At 34.6% G+C, this 7951-nt stretch overlaps 1 protein-coding gene and 1 long non-coding RNA gene across 2 annotated transcripts in view; both read left to right on the top strand.

Moving 5' to 3' along the window:
* The window catches only part of LOC105117851 (putative disease resistance protein RGA4), a gene marked incomplete at its 3' end in the record, with an annotated part of 35327 nt that overhangs the window by 10217 nt on the left and 17159 nt on the right, over positions 1-7951 (top strand). The window lies entirely within an intron of this gene.
* The window catches only part of LOC105117848 (uncharacterized), a 752-nt gene continuing 286 nt past the window's right edge, over positions 7486-7951 (top strand). The window contains exon 1 of the long non-coding RNA XR_840823.1: positions 7486-7537. This is a non-coding gene — a long non-coding RNA (uncharacterized LOC105117848). The remainder of the gene's footprint in view (positions 7538-7951) is intronic.

Here is a 7951-nt window from a genome sequence, read left to right as displayed (position 1 = left end):
TAAAAATAAGGCATTCCTCTGTACTATGGTTTGAAATAAGACATCTTGGCTATTTGGTTGCTCAATGAGCCACTTCTTACTAACTTTTGCAACTTGTTAGCCTGTGTCAAAAAGGGTTGCTCTGCTCTACTTTTTTCTTAACAGTGCTGAATCACACTTATTTTGTTGCTGTCATGCAAGAATTCACTTCATCTAAGTAAACCATTGTGTCCACCACAAGGAAATAATAATAAATACCCCTCTTCCTCCCTTAATAGACCTGCTGATCTTTTATACAAGAACTTCCCTCAACTGTCACAACCCACAAAACTCACCAGTAAAGACTTGATGCATAATAAGCTTCTGCTACACAATGTACTCTTTATATCCCTGTTTTGTTTGTCTTCTGGGCTTTTCTGGGAGCCAAGACAACCTATTCAACCAACCCAAGAACTATGAAGGGTCATCTGATCTAGTAGACATTCGGTGCTTTTCTAGGGGCCTGTTGTGGCTGCACCTGTCAACTCGTACATTATCTGGTATGGTCATGGCAACAAAAACCACCAAGCTATTATTAGGGATTTCATCTATTCCCTCTCTTCTTCACCTCCCTACCCCTCTGTTGCTGATTGGGGGAGAACAGTCCGTCTCCATACAGATCAAACAGGATCAAATGTGACAGGAAACTTTGTCTTGCCTGGAGAGTTCTACGACTCTAGACACTCTTTAGCAATGCAATTCATCATCACAACTGATGTCAAAGCCCATCTAAGAGCTTTATATCTCCATCCTCTCAATGGTCTCCACTTAGTGCTATCTTCTTGTGATTTTCAAGTTCAAAATTTCTGTAGATAATCTCCCGCCTGAAAGAATCTCTTTTTTAATTTATCATAATGTCAAAGTATGTTTAAAAAATAAACTAAATAACTGTTTTGTGTATGATTTTGCCCACTTGTGATGTTCGATGAAGGATGACAGCATCACGTTGGAAACTGGTGTTCTGAAGAAACATAAAACGGAGCTCGTAGTGCAATTATGGCAGTTTCCTAATGGGATCCATTTCCTAAGTACATTTACAGTACAAGAAAGCTCTGCAACCACTTGATCAGGTCTTTTAACTACACCGCTATCAGCAAACTACTGCTTGAAATGCTCCACAACTTGACATATCTGAGTGCACCTCCAATTGAACAAATTCCAAAGATCATCATTCGAATCAACACTTTGTCTGACTATATTTTATAGCCTAGCTTTCGTTTTAATCAAGTTGGACTCTGCTTCTTTGAATTGGTTACTACTTTGGTTTGTGTAAATTAGTTTGAATAGACAGATATGTGTTACCTTGATCCAGTTTGGAAGATTAGTGGAATAACATAAAAAAAATAATAATTAAATTACGTGTTTTTCTTATTGGATATATGATAGATATACAGTGCAATGTAAAGAGGCCCAACCGGCCGTCATTAAAGCCCAATATTCTCTTCTCCGCCACCACCAGGCCATGCCATTTATATAAGCAAACCAAGAACTTTGGGCCAGAAAAAGGGGGAAAGGGAGAAAAGTTGATAGTGCTTTGTCTCCTAGATAGACACCGAATGACTATAACAGACGATCAAGTAAAAATAATCTTGAAGATTACATCATTTCAATTCCAATGTAGCCATGGACTCCACGCAATACAAGAAAAGAAAAGTTGTCATGAAAGATTCTAAAATTTTCTTTGCACCAATTAATACCCCATCAAGATTGGAATTCCATCCATAATTTCCAGGCAAAAACACATTAAATGTTAAATGAAGAGATGGCTTGAAGTCTCAAAAATTCTTTTACAAAACACAAATCTAGCTTGCTAAAGAGAAAGAAAATCATGCTGAAACAAGAAGATGCAGGTGAAGATTTTATCTTAGACTAGCTAAAAAAACAATTGAACTTTTTCTTTTTTCTTTTTTGAGAAGGATGGGTGGGGGGGTGTCTTTTAGTCATGCTTAATTAAAACTGAAAAGGTTGAACACCACCATCAAGCAATGGATCTAAAAGATAGGAATTGAATTTTATTGTACAAGAAAAAATTAACAGCATGCATATCTACATTCATGGTTGATTAAGTATTAAAAAAAATTAACTAGAAAATTAATATCATAAAAAATAAAGCGTTCAAATTTTTTGATATATATATATATATATATAAAGGCTGGTGCCATATATATACATAGAGAGAGAGAGAGGAAGGCTGGTGCCATATATATACAAGTTTTATCTAGCGAATTGTGGGAGCTAGAACATGTTGAAAGAGGAATATTTCCACCTTTGCTTTTGAGTTACTACGATTTACCTTCTGTGGTAAGACGATGTTTCTTGTATTGTGCCATGTTTCCAAAAGACTACGAGATGCGCAAATATGAATTGGTGAAGATGTGGATAGCTCAAGGTTACCTCAAGGAGACTTCAGGTGGAGATATGGAGGCTGTTGGAGAGCAATACTTTAAAGTCTTAGCAGCGCGCTCTTTCTTCCAAGATTTTAAGACGTATGATCGAGAAGATATTAGATTCAAGATGCATGATATAGTGCGTGATTTTGCCCAATATATGACAAACTATGAATGTCTAACTGTGGATGTCAATACACTTGGCGAAGCAACAGTGGAGACTTCAATTGAAAGGGTTCGTCATTTAAGCATAATGCTGTCAAAGGAAACCTATTTCCCCGTTTCCATTCACAAAGCAAAAGGTCTTCGCAGCCTCTTGATCGACGCTAGAGACCCTTGGCTTGGAGCTGCACTACCTGATGTATTCAAGCAGTTAACATGCATCAGGTCAAGGTCTTCAATCAAAGAAATACCAAACTAGGTAGGGAAATTGATAAATTTGAGACACCTCAATTTGGCAGATTGTTATAAGTTGGAGTCCCTGCCAGAAACCATGTGTGATTTATACAATCTGCAATCCCTAGACGTTACTACATGTCGGTCTCTCTGGGAATTGCCCAAGGCAATTGGAAAACTTATAAAATTGAGGCATCTCCGGATTTGTGGTTCCATTGTGACCTTCATACCAAAGGGAATAGAGAGGATAACATGTCTTCGAACATTAGATTGGTTTGCTGTGTGTGGTGGTCGTGAGGATGAAAGGAAAGCAGCTAATCTAAGAGAATTAAAAAACTTAAATCACATCGGAGGGAGTCTTAGCATATATAATCTAAAAGGAAGTTTAGAAGATGCGAGAGACGCTGCAGAAGCACAACTCAAGAATAAGAAGCGCCTGCGTTGTTTGCAATTGTATTTCGACTTCGACCGGGAGAACGACATTTTCATTGAAGATTTACAGCCTCTGTCAGACAAGGAATATGTAATCATATCTAGGTACGGAGGATTGGATTTGCCAAATTGGATGATGACATTAACTAGATTACAGGAGCTTACACTCGATTATTGTGTTAACCTTGAGGTTTTGCTTCCGTTGGGTAGATTGCCAAACCTTGAAAACCTAGAATTACGTGGGCTGAAGGTGAGAAGGTTGGATGTTGGATTTATAGGTATTAAAAGTGTTAAAGAAGGAGAAATTGAAAGGGTCACTGCTTCCCCCAAAATTAAAAAAACTTGAGATTATGAATCTCAAAGAAGTAGAAGAGTGTGATGGAATTGAAAGGAGATCAGGGGGAGAAGAAGATGCCAACACAACTTCAATAATATCCATTATGCCACAACTTCGAGATTTGCATATTATCGATTGCCCGTTGTTGAGAGCAGTACCAGACTATGTTTTGGCAGCGCCTCTACAGGAATTACACATAAGGAGTTGCCCCAATCTAAGGAAACGTTACGGGAAGGAGATGGGTGAAATTGGCAAGAGATTTCTCACATCCCAAAGATTTCTATTCGAAGGATAGTTCAGACACCACTACGGAAGTCCATTCTTTCATGAGGTTAAAATAGCAAGAGTTAGTCTTCTAAATAGACACCGGATGACTATTACACCCCTGTTATGGTATCTGATTCAGAGAAAAGGAGGGTAGTATGGTAATTGGAAACAACTTGAATGGAGAATCAGAACCGCTTTATTCCTACTCAAAGCTGCACACGCTACTGATATCCACAGCCCCAGTTTCAGCCGGCTTCGATCACCCAGTACCGTGGGCCATGAATAAACCCAAACACATCCTAGCACCAAGTACCATGGGCCATCGCCCCCATGGCCAGGCAAGGAGCTTCACCGAAGAGCAACATGTAGAATTCAGGGGTAATAAAGGTACACCCTACTTAGTTACTAGCTATCACGGCACTTTAATAAGTTCAATTATTAGTATTTTTAGCTGAAATATTATACAAAAACTGGAAAAAGTCCAATTAAGCTATAGAAAAACCTAGATTTTGATTTTGCAATACTAAAATGTTGCAGAAAGTTAAAAGCATGTGTTAACTGTGTAAACCAATAGAACTGTGTAAGGGAGACTTATCGTTATGTTTAAATGAAATTTTTAAATAAATTGCATCCCTACCACTAACTTTACTTGCTTTTGTTACTTTAATTTTTTTTTCAATTCAACCTTTATCTCCAAAAAAAACCTGAATTTAGACTCTAATTTTAGCTTAATTGTTTTAAAAGAAAAGTTTAGGAATTAAATTAAATTTTTTTAAAAAAATTATTGCTTTAATTCACAGTAAAATATAATTGGGTAACAATAATTCAATGAACAATAAAAATCACACGTTTTAGCTTCATAAATATGTAATAATATTAAAGATTTATATTTTTAAAAAATTCAACATAATATACTCAATGGCTAGAAGTTTGGTGCCCAAGTTCAGATCATGAGTTTTCATTTATTGACAAGGATGATATGAAGGTTTCACTGTTTTATAAATTTACAAGGGGTTTAATTGTAAATTTCTATTATAATATGTTGAATTTTAGTCTTTTTATATATGGTGCTTCACTTTAGCATCCACGGTTTATCCCAGGTACTGCTCTTTTTTCAGGTTTTGTATTTGTTAGACTGGATGTTTTAATGTTCAATGTTAAGGTTTACAGATTTCTTAATTTGTTATATTGGGTTTTGTGCGGATGTAGGGTGCTTCTCATGCTAAAACTATATGTATCATGTCCATAGGATGCGAACTTGAGAAGTTTCCATTTGGTATTTCGCAATTGCATAAGCATATGTGAAGCTAGCTCGTTCCACATCTCGCTGAGCCAAGTTTTTTACTGATTCCACCATGATGTCTAGGAAATGTTATGACACGTATGTAAAAAACAATATGCATTAATTTTGTTGCTGGTAGAGAGTGCCATATGCAATATTTTCTATCTCTTATTAGAGCCTTTTTATGAAAATTGTATTAATCCAACAACTCTCATTACATACCCCTGACCTGATTTTTTTTTAAGAATTTTTGTAACTTTTTAAGAGTGATTTTAGTTTATGGTTGTTGATTGCAAGAAACAAATATGGAGTTGGCATAGAGGCGTGAAAACACTATTTTTAAGGTGTTTATTTGTCCTACACAGAGACAATACTTACAGAATACAATTAAGCCCTCTAAACTTCTAAAAAAAGAAGAAGATAAGATAAAAAAATATATATATCTTTTTGTTGTTCTTTTTTTTTTTTTGTATTGTAACATGCTTTTATAGACTTGAAACATAACGATGAAACAATATGACTATTTATCAAACAATATGACTATTGATGAAATAATATGATTATTCATCAAACAATATGATTGTTGATAAAATAATATGATTGTTCATTAAATAGCATGACTATTTGTGAAACAATATAACTGTTCATATTAAGTTCCAAATATTATATTTTGATATTATAAATATCCATATAATAACATTTGGAAGCCAAATAGGAGAGTTTGTCCACCATGGCTTAAGTTATTACACAATAGAAACTCACACTTAGAAACATCAAGAGGGACTGTTTCTTTCCAATGTGGGATAAACATCTTTTCTTTATTCATTTACAAACTACATTAACAATCTCCCACTAGTTTGTAATGAAGGTCTTTTCACTTGATAGAATTATGCTTACAAAAAGATATTTTACTTTAAACATTCAATTAATGTTAGAACTTGAATCCTACTAAAGTTATTGATGTCCGCAGATAAAATCAAAACTTTTATTGTAGAATAAAAGATACTACACACATAATATTATCCAAACTCTTGAAGAGGTTTACAACTATTTAGCACTATTATAGCTATGTGCTAAAATCATAATTTTTTTTCTTGAATATTTAAAAGAGAAAACCTTAACTCGTGTCAAAAGCGGCACCACTTTTATATTTATATAGGTGGAATTATACATGTCTCTATTACATTAGACACGAACTTTAAATTCCATTAAGAGTTCATACTCATCCTACTTTTCGTAATAGAACACACTGAATACTATCAAAATACGGAGTTAAATTAATTATCAGTGTCAAATAGATACAAAACAGTAACTTGTTATTACCCATTAAACTAAGAGATAAGCTTCTTACTAATCCGAAGTTGGGTTCCTATTACTAGTATATTTAATAATGGGTTTCAACCCTATTCTATTAGTTGTTTTTCGTATCATGTCTTTAGATAGTTCTTTTGTGAGTGAATCTACTAAATTATTTACAAACTTCACATAGACAATGGTGATTACACCATTTGTAATCAAGTCTCGAATATATTTATATCGAATGTTTATATGTCTTAACTTATTATTATAAATATTATTATAAGCTCTATTATAAGTTCGAGACATAATTACTTCACTATCACAGTATTATTAATTTCTAATTTTCTTTGATTATTAGGTTTTGATTTTTTTTTTTTTAGATTAACGTGGGTGTCCGGGCCAGCTTGCGCGCACCACGACTAATCCCACGGGCCCTGAAGTTAACGACCATGTAAGCCTCCAGTGGCCATCATATGAGCAACCAAGGACTCGAACCTGAGACCACAGAGGGAGCAAATCTCTTGATCTCAAGTCCTTACCACTTGGCCACCACCTAGATGGTTAGGTTTTGATTTTCTTCGTTGCATTGGTCACGGTGTGTTGCTAAAATTAACATCACATTTACTATCGTTGCACTACAAAAAACAGAAAACATGTAATTGTTCTTCAAAATATATTTAACGACACTTTTAGTGTTGCTAAATATTTTCAATCTGCAACAGAATTATCACAAATGATCACTGTATGTAGTGTCATAATTAAGTTATGCAGTGATACCAAACCTCCTATAAAAAAAGATTGAAGATCCAATTTAATAATTTGGCGAATTGAAAATTAAGGATCCAATTTAATAATTTAAATAAATTTGATATGATTTATTACTATCAAATTATATGGTTCGGTTTAAACTTGGTTAAATATTATTGAATTGTTTTTGGAAAATTGTTTTTTGGTAAAAAGATGTCATTTTAATCCCTTTAAATAAAAACTGTTTCATTGATGGTATATAACTTGCAAGATAGTATAGAACTTGAGATGGTTGTTAATGGAATTCAATTGCTTGTTGTTTCAGGTTCAGAAAATACAGAATCTGACACCCAATAGTGGAGTTGTCTACAGGTTTTTTTCTGCTTGCTTCTCGGTAATTAGAAGGTGCATTTTTTTTTAGCATGTGTTTCTCTCTGGCCTTAACTATAGCTAACATATCTGTCTTGAATGATTATAACTGGCAGGTGTATAGATTCAAAGCTCTCTGTATGTTTGGTGGGAAATTAGACAGTTTCTGCTGTTGTCATCACAGTGCTCTGATAAGTATGAAATCTGACCCAGAGTGGTAAATTGGGATAGAAGCATGCCTGCTCATAATCGGAACTTCATTGGAACTCCTTGTAAGTCAATGTTCTTTACTGGTCTGGTTATAGACTTGACTTTGACATGGAGTAGATGTACCCTGTTGCTGTTTCAACAGGAACAAAGAAGATGAAGAGGGGGACAAAAATGCAGTTCCTTAGAAAAATAAAAATACGGCATTCC

This window comes from Populus euphratica, unplaced genomic scaffold, assembly GCF_000495115.2.
Source record: "Populus euphratica unplaced genomic scaffold, PopEup_1.0 scaffold1545.1, whole genome shotgun sequence".
Classification (NCBI taxonomy): domain Eukaryota; kingdom Viridiplantae; phylum Streptophyta; class Magnoliopsida; order Malpighiales; family Salicaceae; genus Populus; species Populus euphratica.
Note: the sequence above shows the minus strand (reverse complement) of the source record. Positions and strands in the feature narration are given on the sequence as shown.